We start from the raw sequence: 14,879 nt of genomic DNA on the forward strand, positions 1-14,879 counted from the left end.
GTTCTGCCTTGTTTTAGATGTTGGCGGGTTCTCCGTCCTGCTGTCTTGGCAGGGGCGCGTTGAGCTTGGTGGGCAATGGCGATAGAGTTGCTTCACTGATGCCAGCCCGTCTTGAGTCTTTCAGGTAGGTCTTATTGCTGTGAATATTGCTGTTCTTGCATGCCTTTTAAACAATGTCTTTTTCTTCGTAGGTATGTGGAAGTCCAATATGTGGCAACGCGAAATCTGTATTTGGCCAGTAAGTATGGGTGTTTTTGGAGCGCCTTGATGAGGTGAGTAGGCGCTATGCGCTGCACTTAAGATGCCTTGCCTTTGCTAACCTGTTATCTTTTCCTCTCCACAGGTCGCGGTACTCAGCCGGAGTATGGAATTTCCGTTGTGATGCTGATTGAGAAGCGGCCGGCGAGGTAAGCCTTTCGGCACAGTTCGTTAATTGTACAATGTCTAATGCCTTGTTTCTTCTCTTTTACAGGTCTGTCGATCCGGGGGAGCGCTGGTTCCAGGATGATGGTCGCAAGAGCTGCGGACCGCTGGCGATTAAGTTCAGGTAAGCTGCTGCCTTTTTCTCACGATGTCTTCTCCTTTCCTTTGCAGGTGCTGTCCTTTACGAGGTTCGTGGCTGAAGCTGAACACAGTGAGCGTTACGTTGCAGTAATGCAAACTAACGCGAAGCGTGTCAGTCTATTCGGGTGTGGTTTAAATAGCTTCAAGAAAGAAGTCCAGGTAAAATAGTTGCTATGGTACCACACCCAAAAACACTACACTGCAAGCCTGGTTTCAAGGAGCCAGGTTATGAGGATGCCTCCACATGACTGGCATTAATGAAAAGTAGTTCCCAAGCACAAGTCCATATTCAAACATGAGCCTGGCGCCAAAGGCACCAGGACTGGCCCCAAGAAGGCCTATGCTGCAATTTCTTGTGTTTAGTGGAGGCAGGAATCGAGAATCTCCCTGGCCCATAGGTTGGCCAGGGGGGGTCTTCAGAGTGTGGGTCGTGACAGGTATAGAATCTGCAAATAACGCTCTCTTGAAAATGAAGCAGTTTAGACGGGGCTGGCTGATGTGTGTTAGAAGCATTATTGAGAAAACAGTTCCCAATTGGGCGGGGATAAAATATATAAATTAGCGTCTAATGGAGTGGAACGCGATTGCTTAACGAAGCAGCGGCATCCAATGTGTTTGTGTGGTATTCGCATGCATTATGGATTCTATAACCGGGCCAATTATTTTAGTATTTTAATATGAATATATTCTGAATAAAAATTGCTGTTTTAAATGCAAATAAAAATCTGTTTATAAAAACGTACTGTCTTTCACGCCTTGAAATACTTGGCGCGTTATAAATACCATATCATATAATTAATGTTCAGCTGTTACGGGGGAACATATCTGCCCTGAATCTGTTGAAAATATATTATGATGGAGGTGTTGGTAGTTATGGAGGGGTTGACCACCTGTGTCGTAAACTGCGAACCGATGGTGAGAAGGTGTCACAGGGAGACGTTAAGATGTGGCTTTCAGGGAAGGATGCCTACACGCTACACACACTGGCCCAAAAACATTTTAAATGGATGTCAATCAGCAGTGGCAGGTAGATATATATTATGGATCTGAGTCAGTTTCGTGAAGATCACAATGGTTTTTGATTGAAAGTCAAAATATGATTATGTTGAGGCTTTGAAGAAAAAGGCGGGCCACAGCGTGGCAATGGCTTTTAAGCGCATATTTAACAAAGGCAGAGTTCCTGCTAAATTAAAGATGGACGCTGGTAAAGGGTTTTTTAAATAAGCTGTTGCAGAATCTTCTAAAGCAACATGGTGTGCACCACTTTGTAACACACTCAGAAGTTAAAGCCTCCATTGTAGAGCATTTTATACGAACATTTAAAACATGACTTGATTTTTTTTTTACTACTAAAAACACCTGAAGATTTATGGAGGTGCTACCTGCATTTATAAATGTATATAACAATATGCATCATAGATCTATTAAAACCAACCCTGCTGATGTAACGTCACAGAATGCCCTGGAGGTCTGGGAAAAACTGTACGGTGAAAGACTAAACTTATACCCCTTACAAAGGGGGTGGGGGAATCATGTGCGGATTTCAAAACACAAGGCCATCTTTACAAAGGGGTATAAGAACTACAGCGACAAGATCTTTATCGTAGAAGGAGTAACTCAGGGGGAGGGTGACTATATATATACACGCTAATTAATTATTCAGGTGAGGGTGTTCAAGTTGTTTTTTTTTAATGGGAGGAGTTCCAGAAAGTCAGCGAAGACCAGAAGTGAGTTTATAGAATTGAAAAAGTCATAAAAAGTAAAGGCCGTAGAACCAGAAAACAGTATCTAGTTAAATGGCTGGGGTGGTCTGACAAATTCTACAGTTGGGTGTCAGCCGGATCCCTAGAGACCACGGGTGTGTAATGGTGGTCAAAATGGAGTCTGCATCTTTGTATATTATGCTTCCCAGCAACGCTTCAGCTGAGACATTTCCAGGGAAATAAATATCAAACTTCACAGTGAAGCTGGCCAAACCCGTAAATCTGGTGGAGCCATGGACGGTGGCACTCACCCAAATTCAGTACGTCCGATCGTGGGACACTTGACCCCGGGGGGAAGCAACCTTTATTATAAAACGAACAAACCCTACGAGGCTCTGGCCAGGTGGATTTCCCCGAGAGGCACTATTCAAATATACTGGATCTTCTGAGAGTCATCAAAAAGGCTGTATCAAACATAGCAGAAGATGAGGACACAACGCTACAACTAGACCCCCAGCAGGGTAAGGTTTTTCTACAGGGTACAGACCCTTCTGGTAGGTTTTCAACATCGGGGAGACCTTGCAACATATTGGAGACTGCAACACATTGGAAGTAATGAACAGTGGGATAATACCTGCTCTGCCTTTAACAGGTTTTTTTTTTGTAGCTTATTGCTCTATAGCAATGTTGTGGAGTATCAACAGGTGGGGGGATAGCTACGCCCGCTACTTTGAAATGTGGAGATTAAAGGGAACATAGATATTGTGAACATTCAATACAACAAACCAGACTATGTTCCAGTGTGTAACAACCATTTTGATGCCATCAACATACAGATAAGAGATGACCAAGGGCAGTTTGTATCATTTAAATACGGAAAAGTCTGGCTGCGGTTGCACTTCAGACCGCTCAGGCTGAAAGATTAACAAAACAGCGTTCTAATGGCTGTGGTAAAGAACTATGGAGACCCCGGTCGCTATATGAAATATTACAGGAACCAGGCTGGTTACAGCGATCAGCCATATTTTATCTGAACTTCCGTCATGTATGGGGCGGGGCTCAGCAGTATCTTTAAAAGTCTTTTTAGACGTGCAATGTCCTTTCTATGTTGCGGTTTTGAATTAGTTAAACCGCATGTGAAAACGGCCGCCGGCAATATTGCAAAAGACGTTGTGGGATGCGTGACAGCTCAAGTGGACGTGAAATTGGGTGATCAAATGACAACACATAGTAATAAGATGTATGCTTCCAGGGCCTACAGAGAGAGTCTGTTACATTATGGCCATGATGTCCTGGATAAGCAGCTCTCGTCAGGGCTTTTTTTTCCACGATAACGCAGGGCATTTTGACAACACAGCTCTGGACGGCGATAAGAAATTCGTGAAAAGAGCCTATCATGCCAGGACCAGTTGAGTATTTGATTTACTGGGCCGCCTACACCCTAACCTTTTCTTTCAGGATAAACTATTGATGAACAGTGTTGATCTTAAAGTGAAACTATCCAGAAACATAAATGCTTTTTGCCTCATGAGTGGAGACGCCGAACAGTACAAACTAGTCATCGTATCGGCCAGTTTATTCCTTAAACGCCTAAACGTCTCTCCAACTACTAGATTGGCACATGCAGAGGCGCTGCAGATATCTAACATGAAATATCCTGTGGAGCGAGTCGCTCTTAAAGTCTTAAGCATTTCTACCGGTAGCTGCAGCACCAGTCAAGACAACCTGTTTCTGGGGAAGCTCCCAAAAATCATCCTCATGGGAATTGTTGAAACAACGTTGCTTACCAATGCATATGATAAAATCCCCTTTGACTTCAAACAAACACTGTAACATGAACTATGCGGCTCTGCACAAGGACGGTGTTCTAATTCCTGCCAAAGCATATACACCCAATTTCGGACTGCAGCACATAATTCGGAGAGCACATGGGGTTGGTGGCTGTCACTGGAAAGCACTTACGTGATGTACCAGTTTCATTCACATGAAACGAGTATGCGCTCGGCTATACCTTGTTGGCCTTTGATCTAAGACCCAATAACGCATCAGTTATGAAATAAAGTTTGAAAGAAACCTAAGCTCCACACATTCCCTGCTAGTGTGGAGCGTTTTCAGTAGCGTTCTTGACATTAATGCGCAAAGAAACATACTTTTTGATATTTAATGATAAAAGGATTTTTGCGTAAACATAGACACGCTCAAAGAACATTGCATGGTGTGTATGCCAGCGATACATGTCCCAAGCTTTTACCCAGAAATCGCCCTGTTAGCCTGGTGGTGAACACCGATCCTCAGGCCTGGGCTGGAACACACTGGATTGTTTTGTGGCTGGAGAGAGATGTGCTAACAGTGTTTGACAGTTTGGCGCTCTAGCCCGCAACACCCCATATACGCCAGAGTTCTAATGGACTATTGCAAAAGATTACTGTACCGGTTCAAGACTCTAAAGCTATGACCTTTGGTCAGCACTGTATATTCTTGATCAGCCGAATGTCATGTAAATCTATGGCGGCTGTTTTGAAAATGTATTTGAGCAATTGCATGCAAAATGATGAAATGGTGACCAGATTTGCTAACAAGATGTTATCTATTGTGTATAGATCTCGCAAAATGTTTAGTGTGTCAAAAATGTAAACGTGGATCGTCTGTACACTGATAAATTTATCAATAAAATAGTTTTAAAAATCAACATGCATTGTATGATATTATACATACTAAATAATACTGTGCCTTGTGTATATCAGTCACTGCAGTCCATTGGGCCTCTGTGTCTCTGATTTAGTGCTAACTCTGTATATAGGTGCGATATTACCTATGCATTGGAACTGATGTGTCTCTGACCCTAGTGCTAACTCTGAATCTAGGTGTGATATTACCTTTGCTTGTCAATGTTGCCTATGTTACCTATGCTTGTTGAGAATATTAAGTTTGTTTTTGACCAGACTAACTAATGCTGTTACTACATGATATATCAACATTGGGCTCCCTCTCAGCTACTGGATCTAAACCGCCTAAGTAGCATGTCCACCGCCTCTCTACTGCATACCTATCACCTGTAAACCTGATTGCTAAAATTGTATTTAGGTGCCCCATTGGCTATGCACCCTGCTAGTGACCCATGCTTTTTGTGCCTGATTGATAAAATCGAATTTAGGTGCCCCATTGCCTATGCACCCTGCCAGAGACCTAGCTCTTGTGCCTCGATTGTCAAAATGCTCTTGTGCCTTGATTGTTCAATCGAATCTAGATGACCCTCTGCCCTCGCGCCCTGCCACTGAACTATGCTTTATGCCTTGATTGCTAAAAATTGAACCTAAATGACCCATTGCCTTTGCACTATGTTAGGGACCTTGCTTTCGTGCCTGGATTGCTCGAATCGACTTTAGGTGCCTCTTTAGACTAGACCCACGCTACCAGACACTAATTACACCGCACTAGTCTACCTCGCCCAACATTACAATGTATCTCCATGCGCTTTATACAATGTTACTGAGATTAATATTGTACATCTTGAGCAGTCAATACCTAATCATGCTTCCCAACCTATCAGCACTTGAGCCCGCACTTAACCCATACATATTAACCGAAATGAACTCCACACCTTGCCCTGTTCTCACGAGAAACCTTAGATTACGTGCCAGGCTCGCAAGACTCCATGACCCCTTATCTAAACTAGCCCACAGCAAGGTGACCAGGAATCCATCCCTACACTCTCTTCAACTAAACAGTAGACTCCACCGCGAACCCATCCGTGACCAGAAAAGTATGCACGAATCTATGCCACCACCCCTAAACCCAGCGGATCTAGGGACCAAGGGCGCACTAATAAATGCCCGCTCCATGGTAGCCCCTGCATCAGACATTGCTGACCTGCTACATAATGAAGACCTGGACTGCTTAGCAGTTACCAAATCTTGGCTTCACCCCACGGCAGGCCCTGCAATCATGCTAGCAGTTCCAGATGACTACACGCTATTAAGACTTGATCGCACTACCTCTAGAGGTGGAGGTCTTGCTATCATAGCCAAAACTAAACTTACTATCACAATTGAATCTCCCACCAATGTTAGCTCCTGTGAAACTCTAACAGCCAAGTTAACACTATCTAGTACTCAATACATCTCCATTCACCTTATCTACCTACCACCGGGCCCCCTAGGATCATTCGAAGAAGACCTCACAGACATCCTGTCAAACAATCTTAAAAACTCCTCACAACGCATCCTACTAGGAGACTTTAACCTTGGTTTCAGCGACCCTGCAGGCGCCAATGCCAGTACAATCAACAATACCCTGCAGGGGTCTGCAACCTTTGGCTCCCAGATGTGTTTGGACTACCATTCCCATCCGGCCTGTACAGCATAGTCAATGTCAGGAGATCATGGGAGTTGTAGTCCGAAACATCTGGAGAGCCACAGGTTGCAGACCCCTGCCCTAGAGGAACTGGGCTTCACCCAGAAGATTACCGAGCCTACCCATATCAAAGGGAGAACTCTGGACTGGTTAGCGGTGCACAACTGCCCAGTCCTGGTCTCTGCCATACTCCCGCAGCCTTGGACAGACCACTATTTGATCCCGTTTACCCTAAAGGCAACCCCAGCACAAGCTAACAGCATAGCTCCAGCTGTCCAATCCCGAAATAAAAAAAATATCATCCCGGAAAACCTGATCCCGCTTATCACACCTACCTTGAATGCCATCCCGGATCACACTGATCCACTCACGATGGTGGACATCTACAATAAAATCATGCTCTCATCCCTTGACGCTATAGCCCCTTTGAAGCTAAAAAAGAGCAAGCCCCGGAAACACATTAACTCCTGGTTTTCGCCTCATCTCAAAGCCCTCAGACAGGAAAAACGACGCTGTGAAAAAATCTGGCGAGCTACCCCCTCTGGCTAAACAATCGTCATTCAGCACGCAAATCTCACAAGCTAAATCCAACACTAGAGAGGTTTTCACAATACTTAGAGGTCGAATCCCCAATCCAAGTACCTGATTCATGTATTAAAGATAAAAATTGGTGCACGGGCATTCAAAATGCCCTAGCGAACAAAATCTCCGCCCTTAAGACCAAGATAAGCACTAAAAAAGAATCTCTACTCTCCTCCACCAAGCAGAGTACCGTCTCCCACAAAAAGGTTCACCCGACTCAATCCTCCCCCCCAGCGCACTACCCCTCCTTCAACTTCCACAAAGTATCCACCAAAGAGGTAGAAAATACCATTCTCACCCTCAACCTGCCATAGAGACCTATGCCCCGCTCAACTGATTAAGGATGCTGCCCGTGATCTCGCACCATTTATTACCAAACTAATAAATGCGTCTTTCACTTCAGGCACCGTACCTAATAACTTAAAACAGTCCTGGGTCCTCCCTCTGCTTAAAAAACCGAATTTAGACCCATCCACCCCAACTAACTACCGCCCTATTACCACAGTATCTTTCCTCCTTAAAATCATGGACAAAATAGCATATCAACAGATCCAACACTACCTTGAGCACTTCCAGCTCTTACGTCAATCAGGCTTCAGGCCACAACACGGAAAAGAAACCGCACTCATAGATCTCAAGGCACAGATAGACGAGTTGAGAGACCAGGGAAAGACAGCATTATTGCTTCTCCTTGATCTCTCTGCGGCCTTCGATCTGGTCGACCACGAGATCTTGTGCAACCACCTACAAACAGCTGCCCACTTCTCTCAAGAAGCAACCAACTGGATCCAATCCTTCTTTAATAACCGTACGATGAGAGTCTTCTCATTATCAGCAGCAGCCGACCCTATCCCTATCACGTGCGGCGTGCCGCAAGGATCTTGCGTCTCCCCTACACTTTATAACATTTTCACAAAGCCCCTTTTTGATGATCTAGACGATCTGGATATCACCTATACTAATTACGCTGATGATACCCAGATCCTCATCCCGTTGTCGGGGGATTATGACAAGGATTTGGCCTTCGTTAATAAAGTGTACCTCATCATCCAGGCATGGATGGCCTCACATGGTCTATGCCTGAATGATGACAAGACGGAACTTCTCATTCTAGGCTCCACACACTACCTCAACAAACTGGGTCACAAATACTCATTCATAATTGACGATAACAAAATCATGGTAGCTAAGGAGGTTAAAACCCTCGGATTCTATCTAGATTCCACCCTTACCTTCAACAAACAAGTGAACGCAATGGCCTCCGCCACCTCCTACACTTGCAAACTCATCAGGGCAGCCAAACCCTTTCTCTCCCCCACCAACTGCACCACCTTGGCCAGGGCATTGATCCTGTCCAAGTTGGACTATTGCAATGCCTTATATGTAGGCTGCAACAAATATACTAATATATCTCTAATAAAATCTAAATCCTCCAAAATAATGCCCTCAGAGCGGCCCTTAGTATCCCGAAGAAAGCCCATATTTCAGATTCCAGAAGATCTGTTAATTGGCTATCCACCAAGGACAAGATATTCCTTAAATCGGTGTCCCTGATTTATAAATGCCTCCACCAAGCAGCCCCCCAATATCTAATCGCCAGATTTACTAGACCTACCCTCTCCCGCCCCTCGAGAACGGCCAACGCTAACCTTCTTCTGGTGCCCAGGTTCAAACGTACTACATCTGGAGGCAATAGCTTTCCAGTAAAAGCAGTGCAATTCTGGAACTCCCTCCCCCCTACTTGTAGGGAGGACCTACCCTACCACCAGTTCAGAGCCAGGACCGTCCACTGGCTCAAATCTCTCGACTCATAACGACTCTTAGAGACCCAGATTCGCCACTACCATGTGGCTCCTCATTGAATGTAAATATGTTTATAGTATTGCCCTAATGTACATGCTCTACCCCTACTCATTGAATGTAAATCTGTTTATAGTTTTGCCTTTAATGTACATGTTCTACCCTCCTATTTGGCGTGATACGTCCGGCAATGTAACCCTAGCTGGACCATCATCACACTGTATATAACGAAGCTTTGCAACCCTCTTGCTGCCTCTGCGCCTGGCTACCCTTGGGTTAGGTGCGCATTACAAATAAATAAATACAAATAAAATATAGCATAATAAACAGTCATGTTTATGAATTGACATCTTTTATTAATAAGGACATTTAATACTGAAAGAAAATAGCAGTTATAGCAGAATATAGCAGCAAAGAAACTTATACATTCAACAATGATTGTGGGGCGCATTATTCAGATAGCCATATTTGCCTGCTACGGCCCTGGTGTGGTCTAGACGTTCCAGTGGCATACCTGCCGGAGGCGGATAAAGAATCCATAAGCCGACTGGTATTCCAATTTTTTTCGGTACTGGGTGAGCGGGGACTGCTTATGGGGGTGCTTAATGGGCTATGATGTTGGCAAGGAGTTGTGGGAACCCCAATTTTTAGCTGCTCCAGAAGGCGTTGTTGGGCGACATTACCCATGGCCAAAGTCTAAATATTTAAATCAGCCACCTTCTGCATAAACCCATTCCAGCCGATGGGTACATTTATTGTAGCAGTGGAGTTTCGGTTTGTAACACTTCATACTAGATGGTGCAAGTTCGAACCCCTTATAGCCCGGACTAAACTCTCCCCCATCGGTCCATGCAGCCATATCCTTTCGAAGTTACATCTTTTGTAGCAATAGTTCCGCATTAGGTTTATAGCGTAGGCTAAGAGTGTTCACCACATCAGCCACAACCGGGTCTGTCCCCAGTGGTTGCCCCGCACCACTAGATCTTGCGGGTGGCATGTATAAAGTTAGTTTGTTTTTCTCTGCATCGCACTATCGGCGTGGTTTAAGTATTTGTGCAGAATATTCTAGTATAATGCCGCTTTATCATGATCTGATAAATCAGGTCTGTTTAAAGCGTCCTTCATTTCTGAGTCGAGACGCATGGAAGCAACGTTTTGTATATTCCAATCCGGCGGGGGTGTGGGAGTCGTCCGGTTTGCTAAGTGACGCTTGTCCACCAGATACATATTATGGGTGTGTTCCATTATTGACTCCCCGAGCATGCTGGTGGTTAGCGGTAGGGCTATGCCAATGAGCGATTCTATGAACTCACCGGACTGCAAGACACACCCCAGGAAAGTGAGAGACCATATATGGACCCCTGATGACCTCACTGTGGGGGGCCTACAGTCAAACTGCACAGACAGGGATTCCGGCACGTACAAACTTGGTCAGCCAGGGGCTTGGAGAGGGCGGGTCAGCTGTTCAGGGACAGATCTTTCCTAGAGTTTGAGACGATGGGGGATGCACTAGGCAAGGCCCAGATCAGTATCTTTGAGTATCTGAGACAAAAGGCTATTCTACAGACCAAAGGTGGAACAGCACCTTTGGTCGAGAACTTGCTCCCCTTGAAAAGTGTTTCAGACAGCGGTCGATAGGAAGAGGATCCTTTAGAAACTCTATAAGGTGTTGATTACGAGGGAAATTAGTGGGAGGCTGAATTTTCAAAAATATTGGGAAAATCTAGCGGGAGGGGATATTGATTTAGAGACCTGGGAAAAAACATTAAAAGTAATATTCCATGGCAATAGCTTTCCTTCAGCAATTGAGCACAATTTTAAAATTTTACATGGCTGGTATAGGGATCGACTGAAAATCTGTAAGATGTATCAAGGAGCCTCCCCCTTCTGTCCTAGAGGATGTGCCCAGATATCTTCATTAGCGCATAGGTGGTGGAGATGTAAGGAGGTGCAATTATACTGGTATGAACTCCTGAGTTGGATTAAAGATGAAATGGGAGAAAGTCTCGCTTTAGGTCCATGTTTGGTTTTGAAAGGCATCCCCAGGGGAGATAGAGATGGATATAGATTCCCAAAGATGCGGGAAGCTATGCTTAGAACAGGAAGATTAGCTCTCACTCAGAAGAGGTAAAAATAGTGTACTACTGTGTAAGGAGGAGTGGATGCAGAAGTTGAAAGACATGTTTGTAATGGAGAAGTGAACAGCGTTGGTTAATGAACGCATGGCATCATTTCATGCGGAATGGGGTCTATTGTTGCATAAATGGGAGGGCCGAAGGGACGATACATAGCTCATCATTGGGGGAGGGTTTGACCAATAGGGAGACGGGGAAGGGTGAACCATGAGGGTAGAGAGACTTTAAGGTGTCCCAGGAGGAGGGAGAGGACTGGGGGTGGATGACAAGAGCCGGGCTAATAGATAATCGGGGTTTGGAGGATGGGAGGGGAGTTTCTGGGGATTTGAAGGGATCTGGCTGTGAGAGGCTTGCAGTTTGTTGGGATTTCCTCATACGGCCTCCAGTAGGTGGTTAGTCTCGCAACAATACTTTTGTGAATATGAACCATTCCATGTGGTGAGTGTTGGAGGGAGGAGTTTTATTTTTTGACAGATGAGATCTGTCGCGTAATCCGCTCTATGAAGGCCTCATCCAAACAGATGTCTCCCTGTTCTTCCAGAACCATTAAGGACAAGATCTCCTCCCTCGCTTCGGCTCTTGCTAACTTCTGCAATGACTCCTTAGCTTCTGGCTCTTTCCCTTCCTCCCTCAAGCACTCCCTTGTGCACCCCCTCCTAAAAAAGCCTTCAGCCGACCCCTCGTGTCCGGCCAACTACCGCCCTATCTCTATTACACCCTTCCTTGGGCAGCTCCTGGAGAAGTTGGTCTTCCCCCAACTGACCCAACACAGTGTTCTCGTTGGCTGTTTACATGACCATCAATCTGGATTCTGAGCATCCAGAGGCAGAGAAACTGCTCTCCTGAACACCCATGAAGAACTGCTCGCAAACCTTCACTCTAACTCTCTGGCTGTTCTCATTCTCCTTGACCTCGCTTCCGCCTTTGACATGATCAACCATTCTATCCTCATAAAGTGGCTTCAAGATACCCTTGGTATCTCAGACCGGGCGCTGGATTGGTTGACCTCCTTCCTCACTGACCATCCTTACCAGGTGGTCCTGGCCTCCTCCTCCTCCTCCACCACCACTCTCTCTGCATGTGGTGTTCCCCAGGGCTATATCCTCTTGCCTTGGCTTTTGAACATCTACCTTGCACATCATTCTCACTGATCTCTGCCTTCTCTCCTCATTTGTAGTGTTACGCAGATGACACAGAACTCTTCTTCAAGCGCCCCTCTTCCTCCTCTTTCATCCCTGACTGCCTGTTTGCTATTCAGTCTTGGTGCACCTCCAATGATTTCTGTCTTAATGCCAGTAAGACTGATATTCTGCCTATCAGGACTCCTGTTCCTCGTTTCACTCCTGCACTCTGGCCACCCTCTGTAGGCTTGCTTGCCTCCCTCTCCTTCCACTGAAGCCAGGATCCTTGGGGTCATCTTCGACTCCTCTCTCTCCTTTACTCCTCACATCATGGACCGTGCCAAGAAGACCCACTTTCAACTTCACCTCCTTGGAGGCATTCACCCTTTCCTCACCTTTCCTCAGAAGCTCAAAGCCCCTAGTGCTCTGGTCCTCTCCAGGCTGGATTACTGTAACAGCCTCTTCCTCAACCTACCTCTTTTTTCACTCCGTCCTCTTCAACTAATCCAGAATAGGGCTGCAAGACGTATCCTTGGCCTCGAGCCCTGGGACCGTATCTCTCCAGCTCTAAAATCTCTCCACTGGCTCCCGGTTGCTGCAAGGGTCTAATTCAAGACCCTTTGTATCATCCACAAGGCTGTCTGGGGCCTGGGACCACACTACCTGCAGCACTCTTTTACCAAATACTCTCCTTCCAGATCTCTTCAATCTTCTTGCTCCATTATCTGCTAATCAAACCTTTCTCCAAGCAGAGAGCTGGGGGAAGATCTCTCTCTTCTACTGCTCTCTCCTATGGAACAGTCTCCCACTCTCACTCCATCTTGAACCGGACCACCTCAAGTTCTTCAAACAACTTAAGTCCTTTCTCTTCTTCTCCTTCCCCCTCCCGTGTTAACCATCCACTCTGCTGCTGAGATTGCTGGCCTAGTCCCTCAAGAGCCCAATAGGGTCCTTGCCTTCTGCTCAATCTCCACCAGCAAACACCCCCTTCCACTGACCTCTGGGCCAAAACCCGGCTGCCGGATGATTTACCTCTGCCCTGCACTTACCTGTTGGGTGGTAGACATCCCTCTTCACTTGGGACGTCTCCGTCCTTGCACTTACCTGTTGGCATGGCACCTCTGGCACTTCCTCCACATGGGGGACCCTACCAGTACTTACCCCCACCCTCACCCCACTCTTTTCACCGCACTTGCACAATCCGAATGTCACAAGGCCTAGTAGGACTGCTGTTTGTCTCAATGTATTCATTGTCTTTGTTTATTTGCTCCCTTGTCCCCTTCCCTTTTTGCCTTGTGGCGCTTTGAAACACTGGACCTCAGTAGGAGTCCGGCGGTAACCCTGCCTGTGCTACCGGACTCGTAAAATTAACTGACGCCTAGTTTCCTGGTGCCACCGAGACATTCCGATAGAACTCCATGGTTGTTAACATTGCCGGTGCTTCCGTGATGGGTCTGCCTACCGAGGCCGCTGTGCCCAGCAGGGTCAGACCTGTTGGACACAGTGGCTCCGGCAGGCAGACCTGTAATATGCCGGTCCGGAAACAGCGGTGCTGGTCAGCTTACCCTTGTTTCTGAACCGACAGGGTCAGAATGAGGCCCACTGTCTTGGTGTATAAGCGCCTTACAAATATTCAATACATAAATAAATAAGGGTAAATGGAAGGATCTGTTGTTCTTTCATCTCTGTTGAATGTTGCAACCTTAATAAATAGTTTAAAAAAAAAATATCTAAAAAAGCTTCAACGTCATCCCTACTGAACCTTATAGGACAGCAAATGTCAGGGTGAAGTAATACTTTGACTAGAGTGTACATACAACAGATCGAAAATGTTTTTGAAAAAGTTGGTTGGCCCTTGTGCTGGGAGATGATGTGAGTAACATCATAAGCGATTTTAAGAAAAAGATTAGACTATAGGGTTGGGTCCTTAATTTTGATCATTTGAGCAACCCAAGATCTTATGCTGAACACGATAGAATCCAGTGCAACTTTCTGTGCCATCAGAGGTATTTGACCTGGGCTCCCTCTGCCTCATTAAGGAGATGTATTCTTCTATTTCGATTCAAATAGCTGCCAATCCTTTCAGTTACTGGTTCTAAGAGAGACATTCCAAAGAGTGATTGGTGGTGCTGGTTATGCAGACGTAAAGAAAAAAGAAATCTTGGAAACAAACAGACACGTTCTCTCAAAATGCAGCTCACATGAGGATGTCTATATGAGGTATTTGGGGGAATTTGCACACCTGTTGAATGGGATAAAAAGAGATTCCTTTTGGATTATCTGTAAATTAGCAGGACATAGCCATAGGAATATGGCCTGATTCAAAATATGGTGCAAATTAAGAGTTACTAGAAACTAATGAATGTACAGCAAATGAGCAGCTATTTCCTAAATTGAGCAATTTTACTGATGCGTTTTTATTTGCGATATACAAAAATGAATGTGTGTATTACATTATATTTTTATTTTTTGTTACTATGAGAAAATATAATCTATGCATTTGTTATTTGCTATGCATAAAGGATACATATGTGAAAAGTGATTTGAACTGTGACGCATAATAACAAATATAAATTCGAAAAAAAAGAATTCCTAGCTGGCTGACATGCCAAATTAAGTCC

The sequence above is a fragment of the Ambystoma mexicanum genome, chromosome 3p, assembly GCF_040938575.1.
Source record: "Ambystoma mexicanum isolate Mex_15411 chromosome 3p, UKY_AmexF1_1, whole genome shotgun sequence".
In the NCBI taxonomy this organism is placed as follows: Eukaryota; Metazoa; Chordata; class Amphibia; order Caudata; family Ambystomatidae; genus Ambystoma; species Ambystoma mexicanum.